At 45.4% G+C, this 26,119-nt stretch overlaps 1 pseudogene; it reads left to right on the forward strand.

Moving 5' to 3' along the window:
• Positions 1 to 264: 264 nt before the first annotated feature.
• Positions 265 to 1,526, forward strand: LOC100061462 (transcriptional adapter 3 pseudogene; annotated as a pseudogene).
• Positions 1,527 to 26,119: the final 24,593 nt, after the last annotated feature.

The raw sequence follows: 26,119 nt of genomic DNA on the forward strand, positions 1-26,119 counted from the left end.
CCAATTGGAACTCCCTGCCCCCTCCCACAGCCCAGGGGGACGTAGTAGGCTGCAGTGAGGAGGTAGAGGGGGTGGGAGCCACATTGGGAGTCCCTAGAGGACGAGGACCTTGAAGGCGGGACATTGGGGAGACCCAAGGGTGGGGCCAGGCATTAAGCAGTCCCACTTCTTCTGTGCCAGGCACTGAACTGGGCTCTTGATGGGCATCATCTCTTAATCCTCAGAACATCCTGGGGAGCTCTGCAGGGTCCCATATTCTGGGCCATGAGTGAGTTAAAGGACTGCCCCTTGCAGTTCCATGACTTCAAGTCTGTGGACCACCTGAAGGTGTGTTCCCACTACACACAGTGCTGGCCCGCTCTGAGGATGATGGCATCGGCATCGAAAAGCTGCATGCTCTACAGCTGGAGCTTGAGACCTTGCTTTCCTCTGCCAGCTGGCACCTGCATGTGCTTGAGGCTGAAACCCAGATCCTCAGTGATTGGCAGGATAAGAAAGGTGACCAACGATTCCTGAAGCTGGGTTAAGACCATGAGCTTGGAGCTCCCCCTAAACATGGGAAGCCCAAGAAGCAGAAACTGGAAGGGAAGGTAGGACATGGGCCGGGCCCTGGCCCTGGATGGCCCAAATCCAAAAATCTTCAGGGCAAGATCCAGGAATATGAATTCACTGATGACCCAGTTCATGTGCCATGGATGCCCAAGAATGATGCCCCTAACGGGTTCTGGGCTTTGGTGGAGCCCTGTTGTGCAGATATCACCAGGGAGGAGGTGCGCACGCTAGAGGAGCTACTGAAACCCCAGAAGATGAGGCTGAACATTACAAGCACTGCTCTCAACGCTGGGCACAGGAGGACCTGCTGGAGGAGCAGAAGGATGGGCTGGGCTGACAAGAAGAAAGGCTTCATGGGGCCACTGACACAACTGGACACTAAAGATGTAGATACCCTGCTAAAGAAGTCTGAGGCCCAGCAGCCGGAAGATGGGTACCCCTTTGGTGCCCTGACGCAGAGCCTCCTGCAGGCCCTGGTGGAGGAAAATATTATTTCCCCCGTGGAGGACTCTCCTATTCCTGACATGTCCGGGAAAGAACTGTGGGCTGATGGCGTGAGCCCCTCCCCCGCAGTCAGACCAAGCCCTTCAGTGTGCCACACACCAAGTGCCTGGAGAGCCAGCCGCATCAAGGAGGAGCTGATTGCCCAGGGCCTGCTGGAGTCTGAGGAACGCCCTGCAGAAGGCTCAGAGGATGAGGTCCTCGTGGAGCTGTGCAGACAGCAGGCCGAGCTGAAGGCACTCAGTGCCCACAACCACACCAAGAAGCACGACCTGCTGAGGCTGGCAAAGGAGGAGGTGAGCTGGCAAGATCTGAGGCAGCGGGTGCGCACGGCACACAACGAGGTCATGGTCACCTTCCGCAAGATCATTGCTGCCCAGCAGAACAAGCGGACCCCCACCAAGAAAGAGAAGGACCAGGCCTGGAAGACTCTAAAGGAGTATGAGAGCATCCTAAAGCTGCTGGACGGGTAGCCCTTATCCCTGCCTCAGGCTCCTTCCCCCTGGCCTAGGGGAGGGAGGGAAGGGAGGCCCACTTCCTTCTTTGGGCTTTCAGAAGCCTCGGCCTGCGGCTGCCAGTCAAATGGCAACAGCCTCTAGTGGCTGTGGTCCTTCCCTGAGGTCTTTTCCCTGGCCCTGTACAGCCAGGACACAGCAGGCCTTGCTGGGCTGGGGTGGGGCCCAGCCTCTGCTTGGTCCTCAAGATGATGGGGGCCTTCATTTCTGGGCCCTCCTCCTCCCCCTCTCCGCTACCCCTACCCCCTGCCTCCCTCAAGGACTTCTCCCTTGTGGTTTTGTAGAATGCAATCTTAAGAATAAGGTGACTGCTGTGGTTTTTTAAAAAGAAAAAAAAAAGTCTTCTAATCCATGGACATTGGATGTCTTTCTATTTATTTAGATCTTTAGTTTCTTCCAACAATATTTTATAGTTTTCAGTATACAAGTCTTGCACTTCTTTTGTTAGATTTATTCTTAAATATCTTATTTTGGGGATGTTGTAAATTGAATTATTTTTTTAATTTAGTTTTTGGATTGTTCACTACTAGTATTTAGAAATACAATTGATTTTGTATATTGATCTTGTATCCCGCAAACTTGTACTTGTTTATTGGTTGTAGTAGATTTCTTTTGGTGTGTGTGGGTTCCTAAGGATTTTCTATATACAAAATCATGTCATCTGTGAATACAGGTGGTTTCACTTCTTTCTTACCAATCTGAATGCCTTTTATTTCTTTTTCGTGTCTAATTGTCCTGGATTTAGTTTTTTTTAAACAACAATTTCCTCTTAAGTCCCTGTTCTGCCAAGCAGTGAATCATAATTACCAGTCAATTCAGATCTGCCCTGCATTTTCTGGACTTGTGCCTCATTTCTTCGAGGGCTTATACAGAATCAAGTCCTTAATGGGGGAGGGCAGTGTCTGGTCCATGGTGCCATCATGATTCTTGTTTTCGTCTAATGTTCAGACGTTGATGCACGCAGAGCACTGCTATCTTCTTCCTGGGCCAAGCTGCTGGCCTCCTCAGATCTCTAGCTGTCTGTACTGTGTTGTCACAGTCCTTGGGTACAAAACATTCAGTAGCTCCCAGCTTTCGCTGGACTGCAGGAAACTCTGTTCAGGCTGTCTCGGGTCTGTCTGCCTAAACACAACCTCGTTCTTCCTGATGGACACAGGAGAACACGCACCTGTAGCTTTCCCTGGGCATGGGCAGCATGGGTTTCTTCTGTTTGGAATGCCCAACCAACATGGAACTTTGGTTATTTGACTCTGAACCTCAGGGTTTGGCCAGGGTTTGGGGGCCATCTATGGAGCTTGTCCTACAGGCATGTCATTCCAGCACCTCGCTCTGCATGTTCCTTTCTGACTCTCTGAATTTCTCATCTAGGGAATTTCCATGTGGTTGGAACAGTTTCCATCGACCCTTTACTTATTCTTCTAAATTGGTGGTTCTCAGTTGGGGCAATTTTACCTCCAGGGGATGTTTGGCAATGTCTGAAGACACTTTTGGTTATACAACTAGGGGTGGAGTGGGTGCTACTGGCATCTAGGAGATAGAGGCCAGGGATGCTGCTAGACAGCTTACAATGCACTGGACGGCTCCTACAACAAGAATTACGTGCGCCAAAATGTCAGTGGGTGGAGGCAGAGAAATCCTGTAATAAATCTATTGTTTAAGCTTTAAATCCTTGAGGATCTAGGCTTTTGAAATAATAATTTTAAAAAAGCACTTTAATCTGATTTTCTGTTGTTACAATGCCATCCCTGGGGCATGGAGGCAGAACGTCTATTTGATCAGGGAATAATAGGGATCAGGAGGCAATAACAAAAAACATATCAGTTGAATACCACATAGCAATGAAAATGAATGAGCCATGGGCGCACACAAAACATAACAAAATAATGATGAAAAAAGCAGTGTGGGGGCTGGCCTGGTGATGCGGTGGTTAAGTGTGCATGTTCTGCTTTGGTGGCCTGGGGTTCACCGGTTCAGATCCTGCGTGCAGATATGGCACTGCTCGGCAAGCCATGCTGTGGTAGGCGTCCCAGGTATAAAGTGAAGGAAGATGGGCACAGATGTTAGCTCAAGGCCAGTCTTCCTCAGCAAAAAAAAAAAAAAAAAAAAAAAGAGGAGGATTGGCAGCAGATGTTAGCTCAGGCCTAATCTTCCTCAAAAAGAAAAAAAAGAAAGAAAGAAAAGAAAAGTGGTGTGATTCCATGTAAATAGAGTTCAAAAACAAGTAAAATTGCTTTATTGGCATATTCATAGCTGGATGGTAACACTATAAAGAAAAGCAAGAATATGATTGCTGTAAAAGTCATTGTGATAATTATCGCTGGGGGGCGAAGTTGGAAGGGTGTTGTGATGGAAAAAGGACACAAGGCGAGATTCTAAGGTACTGGAGGTGCTCTGTTTCTGATTTCTTTTAAACAGTACATTTTGTTTTATAAACTTCTACGTATGTTTCCCAACTAAAAAGTAAAAAAGAAAACCCAGCCACATTAGTCAACATTCAAAAATATTACCCTCCTGGAACAGAAAAAGTACATAAATGGAAGAATAGGTGAGTTTCAAATGAAATCTAGGGTTTAGTTAATAGCGCTGCATCAGCGTCAGCCTCATAGCTTTGTGCACGTCCTACGGTAGGGTAATGCATTAGCCACAGGGGAAACTCGGTGAGGGATATATGGGGTCCCTCTGAACTCTGCAACTTTCCCTAAATCCGAAATCAGCTCAAAATGAAAAGTTTATTTAAAAAAAAATCTCATCCTAACATTTATAAATGCTTTCCTCTAATCTTTGATCTTTTTCGCAGTTTTTGCTTGATTTTCTTTTGATGATATGAGAATGAAAATAACAACAGCTAATACTTGCAAAGCACTGATTTTGTGCAAGGCCTAAGTGCCCAGTAAATGTTCCGTCACTTCATCCTAACAGAACTCCATGGGTTAGATGTTAGTACCAGCCCCGTTTCACCTATGGGGGAATAGAGGCACAGCAAGCTGTGTGCAATGACCAGCCCGGCTGGTAGGCGGCAAAGGGTGGACCTCCAGCACAGCAGCAGCCTGGCTCCAGCCTGAGCAGATATATGGTCCTTGCTGAGGACCTGGGAAGTACAGAGAAGTGAAGAAAAGGAAAACAAACAGTCCCTCAGATGCAGCCACCATTTTCACTGTGGCATGTGTCCTTCCTTCCTTTTTTCCTCCATATGTTTTAATTTGGTATTTAACAATTTGTAGCCTGATTTTCCTTGTACTCTAAACATCACATCATAAGCATTTTTCATGCCATTAAAAATCTAAACAGAGCCAGCCCTGATGGCTTAGCCATTAAAGTTTGGCACACTCCGCTTCAGGAGCCAGGGTTCAGTTCTCGGTTGTGGAACCACACCGCCCGTCTGTCAGTGGCCATGCTGTGGAGGTGGCTCACATGGAAGAACTAGAAGGACTTACAACCAGAATATACAACTGTGTACTGGGGCTTTGCGAAGGAAAAACAGAAGAAAAAGGAGGAAGATTGGCAACAGATGTTAGCTGAGGGCAAATCTTCTCTGGCCAAAAAAAAAAAAAAAAATCCTAAACAAAGCATTAGAGTCTACACAATATCCTGTGTATAGGTGTGCCATGCTTGGCATACCTGTATCGAGAACGCTGTGCGTTTAGATTGTTTCCACTTTTTTTGTCATTATGTACAAAACTGCCATGAACATCTCCTTCTTAATTAGTGTCTACCATTTTAAATATTTGCCCAATTTCTTCTATTTTGTCACTTACATTTTTCTCTGTGCTTGTTACCATAGCTTACTATGCCACGCAGTTCTATACATTGCAGCGTACCACTTTAGTATAAAACTTGGCAAGCTTTAACCCTCTCTGTCTCACCCCGTCTGCTGTCCCTGATCCCTCAGGAGGCAGCGGCAGGTTTTCCTGCTTTGGAAACAAGGGAAGCAACGGTGAGTGACATCTTTCTCTCCACCTGACGAAGGGCTGAGGTGACGCAGGACTGAGCGATGACGGCAATAATTAGGGGGCAGAGACAACAGTTCAAAGCATCTAGTAATAAACCAAGTGCTCTTGGCATGCACTATCTCACTTATCCCTCTAACTAGTGCTCTAGGTAGATATTTCTACCCCAATTTATAGATGAGGAAACTGAGACCCAAACCCAGAGGAAAGAGTCAACAAGGAAAGAGCGATGGTACAGGAGGGACAAAACCCCACAAACCAGACCCCTAGGAATATGTGCCTCTGAGTGCTTATGTAAAGCTTGTCACTTAATATTTACTGGGGGAAAAAACCCAAATCCCTCAACCCTTTATCTTCAGGGTCGGAATCTTCAGTTCATGGCATTCTATTGCAGACATTTGCATTTAATTGTCTCCTTGCGGGGAGGCTGGGGTGGGAGTGGGGCACATGGAGATCTAAACCTTGCTACTCAAAGGGTGGTCTGCAGAGCAGTGGCAGCAGCCCTGAGCTGGTCAGACACGCGGCATCTCAGATCCCACCCCAGCCCCGCGGACGCAGTATCTGCATTTTAACCAGGTCCCCGGCATCCGTGTGCACACTGAAGTCTGAGAAGCGCTGCTCTGAGAATTTCTTAAGGAGCAGGATTTCCTCAGGCTGCATACAAGCCCAGTGCCGCGCCCGCAGCCATGGGCCGGGGTGTCCCGCTCAGTTATGTTCACAGAGCGGCTCCGGGAATATTGGCCAACAGCAGAGACTGTCTAGGGATTCTTTTGGAAATTCAGATGTGGGATCAGAGAACTTCAGCTCTGCCCACGTGTTTTCCTGCCCTCTTCCTACTTGTAACTGCAGCCAATTGTGATGTATTCTAACTCTCCAAGGTGCGGTGGGGTGAGGGCACAGTTGAGATCCAGCTGCCACTATAAGCTTCTGAGAAAGGATGATGACCACCAAGACCAAAGGATGCTACATCTGGGAGGCAAGGGGCAGGAGGATGGTACCAGGAGATGGTCTCTCTTCATGGTTTTTACAGAAGTTGTTTTTTGTTTCAAGAACTGGCAAGGTCTCTAGAAAGGCTGTGGTCCACCCTCCTTGTTTTACATGTGAGGGAGCCAAGAGCTTTACTGCAGTCATGCAGCTACTAACGAGGGCAGAGTCCACTGTCACATTTGGTTCTTTAGCTTCCAAGCCCAGGCCTGCCTCGCACCGGTGTGTTGCTAGGATGGGTTGGTACTCAACATCCATTTCCAGCTCCTTCTAGCGTGCCTTTCTGCACCTCCCTCAGAAGTTAAGAAAGCTCCTTTCCAGGCTCTCCTACAATTGCATTCTGGATATTATTTGGGTTTCTCCAATTAGATGTGCTCCCAAGATGCCTGAAGGTGGAAGTTAACGCAAGGCATCCTTCTCCTGGCCAACTCGGTGGGGAGGGGATTGTCTTCAGCACAGCTGCCTGGGGGGCACGAGGCACGGAAGGAGACTTGTTTTTGCCAGTGCCGCTCTAGGACAAGGGATGTGGCTCTGAGGGAGCTGCTGAGACCCGTCGGCTTTCTGATCCCTGACTCCCCTCAAAGGTTCTCCTGGAGGCGACAGTTCCGGCAGCTTCTTGCTTCCGCCCCTTTCTGATGATGTTGTACCCATGTAACTCACAGTGTAAATCCCTTTCGGATGAAGTGCCCAGGGCACTTCTACTTTGCGCTGCTGAACCCGCCTGATGCCTTTCACTCCCCTCAGGGTGAGGCATAAATTTACAATAAACGATGTTCACGAAGATCTCTGCAAAGAGGCCCGCCTTCCTTCTCCCTCTTGAGACCCATGCGCAGTATTTGAAACACAAATGTTTCTCACAACCTACTCTTATTTTGGACTTTATGTTGTGTCATCACCTACACTTCCTGGGACAGCAGATGTTGGAATAGAAATATAGTCATACCTGAGAGCTCCAGCATCAGGAAACCTTGTCATACCTCAGAGCTCCAGGCATCAGGAAACCTTGTCATACCTCAGAGCTCCAGGCATCAGGAAACCTTGTCATACCTCACAGCTCCAGGCATCAGGAAACCTTGTCATACCTCAGAGCTCCAGCATCAGGAAACATGGTCATACCTCAGAGCTCCAGCATCTGGAAACCTTGTCATACCTCAGAGCTCCAGGCATCAGGAAACATGGTCATACCTCAGAGCTCCAGGCATCAGGGAACATGGTCATACCTCAGACCTCCAGGCATCAGGAAACATGGTCATACCTCAGAGCTCCAGGCATCAGGAAACATGGTCATACCTCAGAGCTCCAGGCATCAGGGAACATGGTCATACCTCAGAGCTCCAGGCATCAGGAAACATGGTCATACCTCAGACCTCCAGGCATCAGGAAACATGGTCATACCTCAGAGCTCCAGCATCTGGAAACCTTGTCATACCTCAGAGCTCCAGGCATCAGGAAACATGGTCATAGCTCAGAGCTCCAGGCATCAGGAAACATGGTCATACCTCAGAGCTCCAGGCATCAGGGAACATGGTCATACCTCAGAGCTCCAGCATCAGGAAACATGGTCATACCTCAGACCTCCAGGCATCAGGAAACATGGTCATACCTCAGAGCTCCAGCATCTGGAAACCTTGTCATACCTCAGAGCTCCAGGCATCAGGAAACATGGTCATAGCTCAGAGCTCCAGGCATCAGGAAACATGGTCATACCTCAGAGCTCGAGGCATCAGGAAGAATGCCAGAGGTTTCATTCAATTTGAAATGGGAGTGGTTCCTGAAAGGTTCCTGACTCAACAGGAGTTACTGGGGTTGGGAAAATTTTAATTTTTCTTCTTAACATTTGTATGCAGCATTTCTAACAGAGTACTGTCTTAGTCACAATATTAATACGACACATTTGGCCCAGAAGGTGGTATACAAAGGTATAAAAAACCTATACAAAGGTTTGAAATTAATCATTTAGAGAAAAAATTTACCGGAAATTCTAGCTTAATTTAATCATCATTGTCATAGTTGCTGTTTATTAAGATCTTTCTATGCTCCGATGACTGTGCTAAGTACATTTTATCTTATGTGCATTTTTGCACCAAATATTCCCATAACATAGATGTTATTATTTCCTTTTGACAAATGATGAAACTGAGATTCAGTGAGATGAAGAATCTTGCTCACGGTCGCACAACTAGTAATTGACCAAGCTGGCATTCGAACCTAGACTTTTCGACTCCAAAGCTCATCACTATTCTACCTCCACCTCCCAAAATAGCATCCGCCTGAGAGAATAGGATATTTGGGGTTTCATGCAGCTTTAAGAAGTTCAGGACGTCTGCTGCAGACTCTAATGTAACTACAGGATGCTACGGGGATGGGTGTTTCTTTTCTTTTCATCTTGTTTACTTTCCTGGGGAAAATGTGGTCACGTAAAACTTTCATGTATGTCTTAGTTCCTGGAGTTCTAGGGAAAACAGCCAGTGATGGGTGTCTATGAAAAGGTAAATTAGACCAAGGTGGAGGCAGGAATTGTTCCTTTTTGTCTCACCCTCTTGACTATCTGAGAATTCTGTGCCATCCATGTTTTGGCAAAGGTTCATAAGGACCTGACGCTTGCTGGCTCTCACTCCTGGGTGAAAAAAAACCCCCCACACAGGGGCGTATGGTGCAAACTCAGTGCCATTAGGAAAACCCTCTTCTTCGCTTCCACCCCACAAACGAGCTCTGTGCACCTCTCGGTGGCAGCCCTCGTTTTCAGTGCAGAGTCTCCTTGTCTGTTCAAATAATCTTTCCTGTTTGCTCGACGTTTAGGACACGATAGATGTGGAGGCAAAACTGCCACCCACAGCAAAGCCCTTTATTAGCTTTGGCACTGGAGTCTAGGCCTTGGCAACTGGGTGCTGAAAGACTCGGGCTGGGTTTCACTTTGAATGTTGCCCAATACCCAGGTCAAGCAGTTACCTGGCTGCAAACAAATACTGGCTTCCCTTCCCTGGGGACGAAGTCCGGAGGGGTCAGGGGTCCAGGGTGTCCAACGGCTGCAGCCTTGGCTGTTTGCAAAGCCCACTGACACCAGTACCTATTCTCCCGTGTGCCCCGCAGCCTGGGCGGGGCGGGGGGGGGGGGTGTCTCCAGAAGCTCCTCTTACAGCTGAACCTTGTGCTCCAGATCAAACACAAGCCACTTTGCAGCGCAGAAACAAGCTGATCCAGCTTTTGTTGACTCTTCAGACTCGACCTTTCTCCTGTAATCTCTAAGCTTGTTTTTAATAAATGTTTAACTTCTTGATTAATTTCCTTGATTTCTGAGGGTAATTTTTCACAACTCAGATAATACGTTCTAAATGCTTGCTGAGCTGCTGGCTCACTCAAAACTGTCAACACTGCAGACTGCTTGTTGTCTGCTAAACACTCTCCCTTATTATGTGGGCTTGCATCCCCAGTGAAATTTAGTCTTTATTCTTGCTGCCATCTGCATAATTGCCAGCGTTTAAAGATGCTTGCGAAAAGAATTGTTTGTTCAACCTTTGCTAAATTAGTATTTTTCTGGCTTCTTTATCTCTCATTCTTGAAGAGTAGTATATAACTAACTGAAATTTTGATGGTTTTCACTTTCCTGCCTTTCATTTGGCAATTTACCTGCTTTCTACTTTCTTCCTCCCCATCTGTTTATCCCAGGGAGGAGGCCTTCTCACCCACATCTTTATTCCATTTGCTTTTTAAAAGGCTTTGTGGTTCTTTGGAAGAAGAAAATGTTATCTGCTGCCATAGAGCCAGCCCGTCTCCTTCGTCATTTTGCCTGAGCTCCAAGGTCGCATCCCCCACCCTCCGTGCTCTGGTGTTGGACTCGGAGGCGCCGCGTAATCCCATAATGGAACCACACTTAAAAGCCGGATGGATTCCTCAGAGTACCATTGACCTAATATGTTCCCATTACCGGCGTTTGTCAATACGGGACTGAGACAGCAAAGCTACTGGGAGGATACTTGAAAATGGGAGAGAAGCCCTGCATGATGCGGATCTTGGCAGATTTTTTTCCAGTGTTTCTTTCCCCTCCTGCCATACCACAAACAGGCTTCCTTTTTTCTCTTATTTTTTGCTTTCTCTCATTCTTATTATGTTGCCTTTTCTTAGAATAGCAAATGATTTAAGCTAGAAATCCCGTGATAAGATTCTTGAATCACTTACATACAGTGTTTTTAAACACAAATTGAAGAACGCCGTACGTCTTATTTTTCTCCTTTAGATCTGTAATTTGAAGATTATTCCAATCCTTCTCTCTCTGTCTGTCTGTTTTATTCCAATCCTTCTCTCTCTGTCTGTCTGTTCTTTTGTTTTACAAAAATAGCATCAGATAGTGCATTACTATTTTCACTTAGCAACATACAGCCAGCACGTTTCCATGCTTCTAAATATCTCCCTCCACGTGACTTGTAAAAGGCCTGATTTTCCATTTCAGGACCCTGTCTTGGCTATCAGTAACTCCCCTCGTGCAGTTACGAGGTCCTCCGTCAACATTTGTGGACTGGACCGGAATTGAACTGACGCATTTTATGGAGAAAGTCAGATGGTAGATTGGAGCAGTCAGACGAGACTCAGGGAGACTGGATTCTGAGCATCCAAAGGAACCCAGGGCTTTCACCTTCTTGTTTTTCTTGTTCTTGTTTAGTTTCTTTAGAACACCAAGAGTTATTTTCAAACCTCTCATCAGAGTGGTGGTGAGCGGCTCATCAGATGGAGATGGAGAGCTGGTCCTGGGGTCAGCACTGACGTGTAATTTAGCTTATCTGTGTCTGAGATGACTTAGGTATGGATGTGCCTGGAAGTCTGCAGGTTGGATTAGACGCTGTCTGGGGGCCGTTCCCAACCCTGTGGTTTTATAATTCCATGAGAAAATGTTGGAATAACTAACTCATATTTGCTTGAAGATAAGACTCAGAAGACGGTGGAGGTATGGAGGAAAGTTACCCTGGGCGACCCTAAATCTCATGATTGACTTTCGTTCACAAGTGGATAAGAATACCCTTTCACTATTATGGTATTTTAATAGTTCTGAGAATATAATTTTTGAAGGCTAAGTCAGATCCTGCCATTCTCCATTTATAATATCGCAGTGCCTTCTCCTTGCAAACAGGATAAACTCCAAACCCTTTACTGTGGCTCTCAGGCAGCACCTCCTCACGCCCCCGGCCCTGTTTTGTCCTGGTCTCAGGTTACTCACCTTCAGCGCACTGTGGGATTCCCTGCATCAGTCGCTCTCATCTGGAAGTGTGCCTTAAACCACCTGGACTGATGCTTGAAAATATGATTCCACTTGCTCTTGACCTCTTCCACCTTCTGAAAGAGACTTCTGTGGGGGTGGGACCCCTAGGCATGAGTAATATTTTAAAGTTTCCATGGGATTCTAATACACACCCAAATTTAGGACCTACCGCTTCATGGGGAAGGCTCTGGGCCTAGCTGCTAGCCTGCCACCACGTGGCTGGGACCATTTTCCCCTGTCATCCGGGAATGCTGTCAGCTGGGCTAACTCCCCAAAATCCGGGCCAAGGAAAGGCAGACACAGAGAGAGCACTCTCCTCTCTAGTCTGCCTGGGGCCTGCCATTTGACCTGCTGCTTCCTGTCTGAGGATTGCCTCTGCACCCCATATTCCACCCCAGATATGGATGCGTCTTCAGGAGAGACGTCCTTCTCACACAGTTGTGCCTGAACCCGATGGGCTCAGCAGGGTAACGCATCAGCGTATGACAAAACACAACCCAGGGTGCCCAGCTGAGTGCCTGAGTACCATGAGGTCTGAGTACCTGAGGGTTATTTCAAGTTTCTCAGGGACCAGTGGTCTTTGTGTTTCATTATATATATTATTATATATATTAAGTATCCCCTTCTGCACAGCTCCCTGAGGGTCAAGCCCCCCGTTATTCCTCTGACCTTGCTAGTTCTTAGAGTAATTGTGAAAACCCCCTCCCCCATCTCTGGCAGTTAGGCACAGGCACCTGTTTACTTCAGGTCCCTGTCATCCCCACTGCTCTCAGAGAGCCAGCTTCTGTGACTTCTTCTCCTACCCTCTGCCCTGCCTGCAGAGGTGACTATGTGAAGCTGGTGTCCCCTCGCCAGCCCCTTCCTGACGTGGAGGGTGTGTCCCCCAGTATCTCCCACAGAACACCGTCCTCTGGGGCCTCTCAGGGCCTCACGTCCACTCCAGCACCCACGGCTCTGCCTTTCGTTCTTTAGTGGAAATTCACATAACATAGAATTCACCATTCTCAAGTAAACAGTTTAGTGGTATTTAGCACAGTCATAGTGCTGTGCGACCACCGCCTCTATCTAGTTCCAAAACATTTCATCACCCCAAAAGAAACCCCATCTCCATTAAGCAATCTCTCCCCATCCCCTCTCCCACCCCCTCCGGCAACCACCAAGCTGCTTTCTGCCTCGTGGATTCACCTCTTCTGGACGTCTCACAGAGAGCGGGAACTGCACTGGCCCGGTTTATGCACGGCTTTGCAGGAGACCGTACTACAGCAACTGCTCGGTTTACTTGAGTCAGCTCAAGGCTGACTTTTGGTTATAGGCACCCAGAACCAATAAACTGTGGTTTGGGGGAGGCAGGGTCACAGGGCTCCGGGGCAGCAGGGGCTGTTGACTGTGTGGTTTCTCTTGGAAGGAAGTGTGAGAAAGCATGCAAACATGACGTGCTTATAGCACCACTGGAGAATAACGTACGGTAGTCTGCTTTGCTAGGGAGAGAGCTGAGAAACCTGAGGGCCCTGGCGGAGAAAGAAGGGAAGAGTAAGAACACCAAGGAGGGAAGTGCTACAACGTAATAATTTTCCAGGTGCTTGAACTCAGTGGTCCACAAGACGTCTCTACAACTGGGGCTTGTAAATGGGGGCGTACATCAGCACCTCCTGTGGACTGGCTTAAAAACATCACAGATTTACTAGATTCTGACTCATTGGGTTGGAGAGACGATGTGTTGGGAGTCTATATTTTAAAAGTACATTCCTCTGATGATTCTGATGTACACCAGAATTTGAGAAAAAACACCCTATAGGAATTTTCAGTAAAAGGAGAATTAAAACAATAGGAAATCAAGCTTCTTTCCTGGTCGGAAAATTCCTTCTCAGCTGCCTGCCATCTGCTTTGGCTCTGAGGGGTAATTACAGCAAATGAGAAATTAGGATACATTTGAAAGCTTAATAATGATAATAATAATACTTTCATAGAAGGGCAGTCAGGTGCCAGGAACAGAAAGACAGTCATGCAGGGGGAAAAAGGAATCCAAATTCTAATTAGGAATTTTCAGAGTCTTGGGATTTTCAAGCTGATAGGGAGAATCAGGGACTGGGTTTACCCTCCCACCTGAAACACCTGAAAAAAACTGGACAAAATAAATGGATGGCAGGATATGAGATCAATATATAATCTCAGTTTCTCTAGATACTGACAATGAACCATCAGAGGTTGAAATTTTAGAAAATATGCTGTTTACTATAGCATCAAAATGAAATACCGAGGAATAAATATGGCAAAAGATGAACAAGACAGGCGCACTTGAAAAACACAAAGCATTGCTGAGAGAAATTAACGCGTATCTAAAAAAATTGAGAGTTATACTCTATTCATGGGTCAAAATGGCAAACAAAATTCTTGCAGGATTTTATAAGAATTCACAAGCTGACTCTAAAATTCATACAGAAATGCCAGAACCTAGAATAGTCAAAACAGCTTTTAAAAAGAAGAAAGTCGGAAGACTAATACTGCCTGATTTCAAGACTTATTTTAAAACTTATTTTAAAACTACGATAATCAAAACATATGGTATTGGTGTAAGACAGACAAATAGATCAATACGAAGATCTATTCCTAAGTCCAGAAATGAGATGTACACGTACATGGACAACTGATTTTTAACAAGGATGCAAAGGCAATTCAGTGGTGAAAGTATGGTCCTGAACAACTGGACATTCATATGCCAAAATTTGAACTTGGATCCATAGCATCACCGTATATAGAAATTAACTCAAAATATATCATAAACCCAATCGTGAACCTAAAACTGTAAAACATCTAGATAAAAATATAGGAGAAAATTTTATGAGCTTGGGCTAGCCAAAGATTTTTTAGCCATGACACCAAAACACAATCCATAAAAGAAAAAGTTGGTTAATAGGACTTCATCAAAATTAAGAACTTCAACTCTTCGAAAGATACTGTTAATATACTACAAAGCTGTAGTAATCAAAAAAGCATAGTATTGGCAAAAAAACAGACACACAGATCAATGGAACAGAATTGAAAGCCTAGAAATAAACCTACACACTTATGGACAGCTAATTTTTGACAAACGAGCCAAGAACATACAATAGAGAAAGAAAATTCTCTTCAATAAACAGTGTTGGGAAAACTGGACAGCCGAGTCCAAAAGAATGAAAGTAGACCAGTATCTTAACATCATACACAAACATTAACTCAAAATGGATTAAAGACTTGAATGTAAGACTTGAAACCATAAAACTCCTAGAAGAAAACATAGGTAGTATGCTCTTTGACATCAGTCTTAGCAGCATCTTTTTGAATATGTTGCCTCATGCAAGGGAAACAAAAGAAAAAAAAAAACAAATGGGACTACATCAAACTAAAAGGCTTCTGCACGGCAAAAGAAACCATCAGCAAAATGAAAAGACATCCTACCAACTGGGAGAAAATACTTGCAAATCATATATCCGATAAGGGGTTAATATCCAAAATATATAAAGAACTCATACAGCTCAACAACAAAAAAACAAGCAACCTGATTAAAAAATATGGAGAAGATCTGGACAAACATTTTTCCAAAGAAGATACACAGATGGCCAACAGGCACATGAAAAGATGTTCAAAATCACTAATTATTATGGAAATGCAAATCAAAACTACAATGAGGTATTACCTCATGCTTGTCAGCTTGGCTATTATTACAAAGACAAGAAATAACAATTATTGGAGAGGATGTGGAGAAAAGGGAACCCTTGTACACTGGTGATGGGAATGCAAACTGGTGCGCCCACTATGGAAAATAGTTCTGAGATTTCTCAAAAAGTTAAAAATAGAATTATCATATAACCCAGTGATTCCACTTCTGGTATTTATCCAAAGAACATGAAAACACTAATTTGAAAAGATATATGCACCACTAAGTTCATTGCAGCATTACTCACAATAGCCAAGAGTTGGAAACAACCAGGTGCCCATCAACAGATGAAGGGATAAAGAAGATGTGGTATATATATACAATGGAATACTAGTCAGCCATAAAAAATGAAATCTTGCCATTTGCAACAATATGGATGAAACTTGAGTTATGCTAAGTGAAATACGTCAGACAAAGAAAGCTAAATACCGTATGATTTCACTCATACGTGGAAGATAAAGTAACAACAACAACAAGCAAACACATAGATACAGAGATTAGATTGGTGGTCACCAGAGAGGAAGGGGGAGTCCAGGGAGGACAAGAGGGATAAGGAGCACATATGTATGGTGACAGATGGCAACCAGACTTTTGCTGGTGAACACGATGCAGTCTATACAGAAGTTGAACTGTAACGATGTATACCTGAAATTTATATAGCGTTATAAGCCAATGTGACCTCAATAATAAAAATTAAAAGACACTCAAGAGAATGAAAAGACAAACCACAGTCTGGGAGAAAATATTTGCAAATTATATTTTTGATAGAAGACTTGTATACATAATAGATAAAGAACTTTCACAACTCAGTAAGAAAACAACCAACCCAATTTTAGAAATGAGCAAAAAGATTTGAACAGACACTGTCCTTAGGAAGCTATAAAGTTGGCAAATAAGCATATGAAAAGTGATTCAACATCATTGTTATTTTGAAAATGCGAGTTGAAATTACAAGATACCAATACACACCTATTAGAACGGCTAAAATGAAAATGACCAGCCACACCAAGTGCTGGTGGGGACTTGGATTGACTGGAACTTCCGTACACTGCTGATGAGACCGTAAAATGGTACGATGTCTTTGGGAAACAGTTTGGCAGTTTCTGAAAAAGTTAACTACACCTTTACCATATGATCCTAGGTATTTTCCCAAGAGAAATGAGAGCACATGCACATGCATTTTGCAGCATTTTATTTATAACAGCCCGGTTGGGAACAGCCCACATTTCTCAAGAGTTGAGTAGATAGACAGATTGCGGTGTATGCAGACACCGGAATGCTATTGAATATAAAAAGGGATTAATTATTGATACTAGCAACAATGTAGATAAATCTCAAAATAATTATGCTGTGTGAAAGAAGAAAACGAGAGTACATATTGTATGGTTTCGTTTATATGAAATCCTAGAAAATACAAGCTAATCTATAGTTGACAGAAACCAGACCAGCGGTTGCCTGAGTTTGTGTGGGATGGGGGAGGAGAGATCATAAAGAGGCAGGAGGAAATTTGGGGGAGCAATGGTTATGTTGATTATTTTGATTGTGAAGGTAGTTCCACAGGTATATACATATGTCAAAACTTATCAAATTGCATATTTAAATATGTGCAGTTTATTGTCTGTTAATTATATCTCAGTAAAGTTGTTTCTACAAAAGGAGGATCTTGTTAGGATTCCTCACTTCCTGTGACTGCCATGGCGCCTGGGAGAATGGTTCTAGAGCGGAACCTGTGACAAAGCGGCCTTGGCTCGCTTGGCTGGCCACACACCCCCGGGAGCATCTCCCAGGGGTCCAATCACGTCCAGTGCCCATTGAGGCAAGAAACTGTTCCGAAGGATGGCTTGGGATTATAATGAAAGCTGCAAATAACCCAAAATGGATTGAGTCTCCCCAGCTAATGTATCACTGCTAATTTAATCTAATTGGCCTCTGAATGAGAGCCTCAGCCTGCTCAGAGGCACAATTTTCCAAATGAAGTGAATTTAAACTGCTAAGTAATTGCAAACTGGGGGGCTTTATCCCAAGAACAATTGTTATTGTTCTTTGATTACTTGCTCAACTGGATTATTCACTCATTCCCATGAGAACCATTGGGGCTTTGATGTGGTGCCCCTTGCAGCACAGAAAGTACGAGACAGAGCTGACCTGGGAGAGGTGCTGATTGTCTTGACATTCTGAGCGTTTGGAGAATCTTAAAGCGTATTTCATAGACAAATGAACAGCCTGTGCCACTCAGTCAAGTAACCTGCAGCTCTCTACCCCTGTGTTTGGAGACATCAGTTTTTCTTTAGCCCCAGGACCTAGGTTATGAACTTTGAGCTCATCCCATTGAACCAGTCTTGAGATGCAGCCTGCTGTACCTGGGCTTTGGTTCCTGGAGCCAAAACGGGAAGAAAAAAAAGACGTGTCTTCTAGATTGTTTCTCATCAGCTGTGTGATGTGGACGTGTTGCTGGACCTCTCTGAGGCACAGGCAGAGAGATTCAGTGGGAAAAGTATGAGCTTTGCAAGAAGAATCTCCCTGCTGCTACTGCGCTCAGCTCCTTATTCTCGGGCAAATCACTGAACAACTTTGGTCTCAGTCCCCTCCCCTTGAGCAGTGCCTGCGCCTCACGGAGCTGCTGTGAAGATGGAACGTGACCGCCTGTGGGAAAACATTCCAGACTTGCTAAAGCTATTCTTTTTCTCATCTGTAAAATAAACGAATTCAATCAGGGGATTTGAACAGTCTCTGAATTACTTTCCTGTGGCTGTCATAATAAAGTACCACAAACTGGGGGAATTCAAACAACAGGAACGTGTGCTCTCACGTTTCGGGAGGCCAAATCTGAAATCAAGATGTTGGCAGGGCCGTGTTTCCTTCGACAGCTCTTGAGGGGAATTCTGCCTGGACTCTTCCAGCTCCTGGGGGCTCCTGGGCTTCCTTGGCTTCTGGCTTCACCACTCCAGCCTCTGGCTCCTTCTTCATCTCACCCTCTCCTTTGTGTGTCTCAAATCTCTCTCTGTCTTTCTCTCATAAGGGAGCTTGTCACTGGATTTAGGGCCCACCACGGTAATCCTGGATGATCTCATCTCAAGATCCTTCACCTAATTACATCTATAGAGACCCTTTTTCCAAATAAGTCCACATTCAGAGGTCCTGGGTGGGCATATCTGTTGGAGGGGGCCACCATTCAACCCACTGCAGTCCGCTTTATCCCTGTTGTCTTAACATTTGGTTCTGGATGTCAACATTTGGTCTAAACTTACACGAATTTGTATTGTATATTGAATGGTATAAAAGCAATGACCAAATCTGACATTCTCATGTTGTCTGAGAATATATATTTTTTTCAATTCCCATATAAAAATGCATCCAATAATTGGTTACAGTGGGAGTAGGGGCCATATATAGGACAAAAACTTACTCATGACAAAATTATGCAAACTAGACAAGGAAATAAAAATTTCAAGCAGCCAGTGGCACCATAACAAAAAAAAAGCCTGGCCAGCAAGGAATTGGATTTAATGAAGAAAGTTGGAGGAGTGACCGTTATCACTGAGCCAAGTTTGCTAGAATTGGTGCCCTTGAGTTAGTGACTTTCGCATTTCTAATTCAGCTGGCAGATGTCTGCTAGTCTAAAAAGCTCCCGTTGAGGGTAGAAAGAGGAAGATGTTAGAAAGAACGCTCCTAATAAACAATAGCAGCTTGCTGTTCTTCCTTTGCAGATTGTCGTTAAAATTATGTAAGTATTAGCGTGTCCCCGTGTTCTCTGTTCCTCATTTTACAGCTTGATCCACTGAGGAATTCTAAGGACACAGGATGTGTCATCAGAGCCACAGCCACCAGATTTAATTTAGGGTGAAATGGACATAAGGTGAGCTAGCCTGTTCTCAGACAATCTGTTTTAAAGTATAAGATTGGGTCCATAACGTAAGTCATCAAAGTGGCTGGCTTTCACATTACCTCCAGACTGTGGACTAATAAGGTCAGGGAGTCTCCCTCCCTCCCTCACTCTGAATCCTCCAAGGCATAGATAGTAGGAGGTTGCCGGGTTGGTGACCGCCCTGATATGCCCTCTCTGTACTTCCTGTATCCCCTGGACCACTGCCCATGCTGCCCCAGCCAATGACTCAGTTTCAGAACATCTACATCTCAGTAGTCGGCTGGGAGGAGAACCCTAATTTCTCTGATCTCTGTTCCAAGAAGGTGGTACATGCACAGCCAGTCTGCACTCCCTGAGGGTTATGGAAGTGGTGGCCTGGACCTTGGAGAGGAGAGCTCTGGCTCTGAGGGCTGTGTTCTTGGGACTGTGCTGGGTTTCATTAGTTTGCACCTCCATCTCCATTCTCCATCCTTCCCCACCTGCTGTAGGTCTTGGGAGGCTGACCTGTCTAGGGCGGCATCAAAGGTTCCTTTGCTCTCTGGATACCAGTTGGGTCTGGCCAATGTAGCACCTCAAAATGAGGTTGGGGCATTTTATTCATGTTCTTTCAGGGTCACCGTTGGCAGGCGACATCCCTCAACCCAAGGTGTCAGCTCCTGACTGGCAGCCCACCCCACCCTGTCCTCTGTGTGTGGGTTCTGGTACCCTTCAGTCCTGAGGGTAATAATGAAGTCTTCCCAGTCCCTACTCACTCTGAGATAGCGCGTCCTCTCTCGTGTCTTACTTTCCCCCTGCCCACAGCCTTGTCAACAGTCCCTTTATGCAATTCTCCTGAATCCTTCCTATGTTGAATGTGCCATCTGTTTCCCACAGAGACCTTGACTGATACAGCTCCTCCATTTATAAAAATTGAAAAATAATGCCCATCCCATGGTGTCTTCAGGATTAAATGGGATAATACATGAAAAACACTCAGCATAATAAAGAGCACATAGTTTTGTGCTCAGTAAACGATAGCTCAAGATATATTTCAGGGTGAAGCTGGTATGGCACATCAATTCAATTCAGTCCTACCAATATTTATTAAGCCCCCGCTAGGTGCAAGGCATGGAGTCAGCCATTTCCCAGGTTACAAAGCTGCATTAGCAGATTGGTCAGAATCCACTCCTTCAGAGAACTCATAACCAGCAGCTTCATTTCCCTTTCTCCTTTTCCCCCATATCCAATCATCATTTGACAAATATTTACTGAGAGCTTACAGTCTCCTGGGTCTCCTGTTATAATACTTGTGGATAAAACAGTGAGTGTCATAGACATACTCCTGCTCTCAGGGAGTAGACAATCTGATGGGAGGAGAGAGGTATCAATCACATAGTTGCATCAGTGCGTATGTGTTACACACTGATATAAGGGCTCTGAAGGGAGAACACTTGTTTTTATAGTGGGAAAACCTGGCCGTGACCAAGGTCCAGGAATGCTTTGTTGATGACGTGATATTGGCTGAGATAAAAGGATGAGTAGGACTGAACTAGGCAAAGAGCAGGTAGAGAAGAGTGTACCACTCACAAGAAACCCCACGTGTAAAGGTCCTGTGGTGGGAGGGAGCACCACTTAACTGGGCTAGAAAGTGGGAAGGAGGGGCTGGTGGTGGAATATGAGAGATGAAAATGGAGAGATGGGTAGGGCAGATGACCAGGCTCTGCAGGTCAGAGTTAACATTTTTGTCTTTATTTAAAACAAACAAACAAAGCCACGGGAATATTTTAAACATGGGAGTTTCATTATCATTTCAAGGTTTTGGAAATATTGCTTTGGCTGCAACAAAGAGAATAGGGTGGATATGAGAAGACCAGTTGGGAGGCTTTGGCCACAGTCTGGGTGAAAGGTGATAGCTCGGGCTGACACGGCACCAGAGGAGCTGAAGAGAACTGGACCGATCCATAAGACATTAAGAAGACAAAACGAACAAGGAAGTTGGGGGTGGGTTGAATAAAGAGAATGAGGGAGGTGGGTATCAAAGAAGAATCCTAGGTTTCTGTCTGGTTGGTCATGTCATCACCCGAGAGGTGAAATATTAGCTAAAGATTTGGTCTGGTGTGGAGGGTGTGGGAAGACCATGAGTACAGTCTTGAGTTTGACATGCCTTTTGAGACATGTAGGTGGAGAAGTCATGTAGTAATTGGAACTGACAACACCAAATGCTGATGAGATGTGGAGCAACAGGAACTCATACATTGCTGGAAGGAATGCAAAATGGTACAGCCAACTTGCAAGTAAGTTTGGTGATTTCTTGCCAAACTAAACATACGTTTACCATATGATCCAGCAGTCACACTACTTGGTATTCCCTCAAAGGAGTCGAAAACTTCTCTCCACACAAAAACCTGCAGCAGGATGTTCATAGCAGCTTTGTTCATAATTGCCAAAACTTGGAAGCAACCGAGATGCCCTTCAGTAGGTGAATGCTTAAATAAACTGGTGCTTCCAGACAACAGAATACTATTCAGCACTAAGGACGAAAGAGCTATCCAGCCATGGAAAGACATGGGAGAGGCTTAGGTGCATGTTATTAAGCGAAAGAAGCCAACCTAAAAATGCTACATCATGTAGGATTCCAACTATATGACATTCCGGAAAAGGCAAAACTATGGGGACAGTGAAACATCAGTGGTTGCCAAGGGTGGGGTAGGGGAGAATGATGAATAGGCAGAACGTGGAGGATTTTTAAGGCAGGGAGAATATTCTGTATGATTCTATAAGGATGACTAGACATCATTATACATTTGTCCAAACCCATAGAGTGTACACCACCAACAGTGACTCAATGAAAACTATGGCCTTTGAACGATGATAAGTCAATGTAGGTTCAACTTTGGTAATAAATGTACCATTCTGGGGAATGATGTTGATAAAGGGGTAGGCTATGCGTGTGTGGGGCAGCAGGTATGGCAATCTCTATACCTTCTTCTCAATTTTCTTGTGAACCTAAAACTGCTTTAGAAAAATAGTCTTTTAAATAATGAAACAATTGGATATAGGGGTCTGGAGCTCCAAGGGGGAGATCTGAGATAGAGATTTGTGCTTAGCAGTGACTAGAAATCAAATGGTAATTAAAGCCATGGGCTGGCCTTGGGAGATGACCAGGGTCTGTGAAGAATTCCGGAGTGGTAAAAGGCAAAGCCGGAGGGTGTGTGATGGAGAAAGCAAGAGAGTGTTGCAAGAAAAAGGGAGCAGTCAACAATGTCTAATGTTCCTGAGAAGTCAAGAGGAGAACTGAGAAATGTCTGCTGAGTTTAGCAACACAGAAGTCATCAGTGACCCTGCCAAGAGTTCTTTCAATGGGCAAAGGAAAGTCAGAGCTAACCAGCTATAGGGGAGGAAGTGGAGGGAGTTTTTATACTCATTGACCCTTTTTCCATTTTCTCAAGAGATTCGACTGTGAAATGGTAGCTGGAGAGGAGTAAGGGGGTCAAGGGAGGATTTTCTTTGTTTTCCTTTCACGATGTGAGGGATTTGAACATATTTAACTGGTAATGAGACAGAGTCAGTTGAGAGGAGGTAGTTGAGTATGCCAGGAGACAGGTAAATGGTGCGGCAGGTTTGCGGAGAAGGCAAGCGGGTGGGCTCCAAGGAAGGCAGGCAGAGCAGACGAGGCCAGATGCAGTTCGATTTCCAGCTTAGACAGGAGACGCTGAAGAGCTCCCACCTGAAGCTCTTATTGAATCAGTGAAGTTGGAGGTGAGGGACTGGAGATTGGAGAATAGATGAGTGAGTTGACTGGAGAAATAGATGTCTGACAGAGTTAATGGCAGAGCGGGGCTTTATGAATTTATGGCGAGCCCCATGTATCTAGTTGGTGTGACTTTCTCCAGCAGCGCCCAGTGGAGAGAGCAGACAGTGGGTTTATCCAGGTGGAGGTGAGGAAACAACAGGAGGGGAGGAGTGGGGAGTATTGTCAAGAATATCATTGAAACGATGCCTTGTGGAATCTACATTGGAAAAGGAAGGCTGGAAGAAAGAGGGCAGTGAATTAGGAAAAAAGTAAAGGACGGCTACCAGCCCTGAGTTCTTCCCCTCACTTCCTCTGTGAACGTTCCCGGGTTATCATGGGTAGATGTGATTCTGCCTCACTCCTGAGGCCCGAGGCATCCATGGACACATCACCCCTCACCTGACGCAACACTTATTTGTGTTTATGACACTCGACAAATATTTATTGACTCTGATATGTACTGTCAAAGAATAAAACAAAGGCCATCAGAGCCATATATAAATATAAAATAATAATAATAATGCTGACTTTATTTACTTGCCAGGCAAGGGAACATACCAGTGAAGAAATTCACTAAAATGTTTTCTGGAAGGAGAAAACTCAGGGTTTTTGCTTTAAGAATCAGGAAAAAAACAGGTTTCATGGTGGCTATGTTAATTAAAGTATGGCAACACGCATCCTGGATAGGATGGTTTAGAAAAAGCCTCGTTGTTCATTGGTCACAAAAGAGTCTGCTGTGAGCTGCGGTCTGGGCCTAGCATCCTGGGTCTCTTCAGCCCGTTAGGACCAGCCGAGGAGAAGCAGCACTCAGCTTGCTGTCTCCTCAGCGAGCACTGCTCCATGTGGAAGCGTCTTCCTGTCACAGTGCCCCGCATTGTTCCGTTACCCGGGGAAGCTTACAGCCCAGGGTGGAGGGCAGAAGAGCAATCAGGAAGGCAGAGAGCAGTGTATTAAGTGGATGCTGGAGGAGGTCCAGGGGCAGTGAGGGCCCACAGGAGGGGAGCTGACCCAGCCTCAGGGAGCCGGAGCTCGGAGCCCTGGCCACGGCTGGGAATTACCCAGGACAAGTGAGCTCAGGTGCCCATCCCTGAGGCGAGAGAAAGCGGGGCCTCATACAAGGCCTGAACCCTGGGAAGCCAGACAGGCTGCGAGCATGGACTCCCGGTCAGCTTCTCTGAGTTAGAACCTTGTTCCCCTGCATGTTAGCTGTGTGACCTTGGGACAGCTGCTTCACTTCTCCATACTGTAGCTTCCTCATTTGTCAAAGGGGAATCGCAACTGCATTTATTCATAAGGGCATGTGGGATCAAATGAGATAATCTGATTAAACGCACACTTAGCATGATGCTAGGCCTGTAATAAGCACTCAACAAACATCAGCTATCATCACTCAGACTCAAAGAATGTAAGAGAAGGATGGAGTTTTGCAAAAACATTTAGTTTCACCTCCTTATTTTACAAATGAGGACGCTCAGCCCAAAGAGATTAAGTGAGCTGGTTTCTAGCAGAGGCGGTCCTGGAATCTGAGTGTTCTCTTTCTCGGTCTCATCTGATGATAAAGAACCAGTATGTTTAGTGCCTAAGCTCAGATCCCCACTCTGCGATTTACTGCTAGACAGCCTTAGGCACAAGAGTAACCTGTCTAAGCTTTGGTTTCCTCTGCTGTAGATGGGGCTAAAAACCTCAGCAGGTTGTCATGGGGATTAAACTGGATGATAGGCAATGAGGACACATGCAAGACACCCGGCCTATGGTAGATTCATTATGCCTGCTCTCTGACTTTCCTCTTGTTTGCTAAGACTGACTCTCAAAATGAAGGCATCCCATGCACGTGGGCCACCCAGCCCGAGAGTGAGACGGTCAAGATTTCCCTGTGCATCCTTGGTTCCTGGCAGTGGTCTTGAATAGTTTGTCTGACTCAGTATGCACAAATTCATTGCCGCAGAGTGAGCTGTAGGAGGACAGGCACACAAAAGTGCAGGAGGCTGCTTTGAAACTGTGAGCAGGGCAGCTGGAGCATGGGAGAGGGAGAAGCGGGAGTTCCGGCTGAAATGTGGGGTTTGGTGACACGCAGTGGTGGTCCTAAATGTCCTTCTCAAGAGTTGGATTTTTTCCCCCGAGACAATAGGGAGCCGTGAGAGCTTTCGGAGTGAGGGAGTGGCAAGATCTGAATGCCTTCAGGAGAGTTAAAGCATTAAGGGCACAGATGGAAGATGAGGAGAAGGATACTGGCAAGAAGGGGGAGACAGGAGAGCTGTTTCTGAAACAGAATGAACATGGCCTGATTGGACGTGGGGGCCCAGAAATGCAGCAGGGACAAGATTATGCCAAGATTACGGGTCTGTGTGATCACAGATGGCAATGTTGTCTTGCCCAAATATGGCACTCAGAGTCCCAGATGTATTCCGTATGGTGTTGAGGGGGAGGGGGTGTGCTCTGAATAGATCAGCACCTACACACCCAGTTCATTCTAATTCTCCTTACACTTCAAAGCTCTTATGTGGTCAAGACCCTGGGAGAAAGGAGCCCCTGCCCTGATTCCCGCCTTCTCAAGATCCCTGCTCCCAGCGGCCTCTACCGACGCACTCAGACAGTCACGGGAGCCCCTACTCGGCGTCTCTACCTCCATCTCTCTCCACTTCAATCTACCCTACGTGTTACCTCTAGGAGAAGTCGAATCTTGTAACATGTCATTTGTCATAAAACTTTGATGTCCCTCTGCCATCTTCAGCGGTGCTCTCAAACTATCTGTGGTGAAGGATCAGTTTTAAAAAAACATTTCCAATCCATCATGGATCATGGCTTTTATAGAATACAATAAAAACAAATTTCTAGAAAAAATTTAAAAAGACATAAAATATAGGTCCAATTTTTTATTATTAGATTCAATAGACTTAGACTTGTTCTGTCAAGTTGCTATTACTTTTACTATCAATTTCTGTATTTATCGTGGACAGGTAACAAACCCTGCAGACCAGACCCCACCTGGAGTAGCAATGGCCTACAGGACAACATCCAAACTCCTTACTCTCACGTTCA

Source organism: Equus caballus, chromosome 23, assembly GCF_041296265.1.
Source record: "Equus caballus isolate H_3958 breed thoroughbred chromosome 23, TB-T2T, whole genome shotgun sequence".
Taxonomy (NCBI): domain Eukaryota; kingdom Metazoa; phylum Chordata; class Mammalia; order Perissodactyla; family Equidae; genus Equus; species Equus caballus.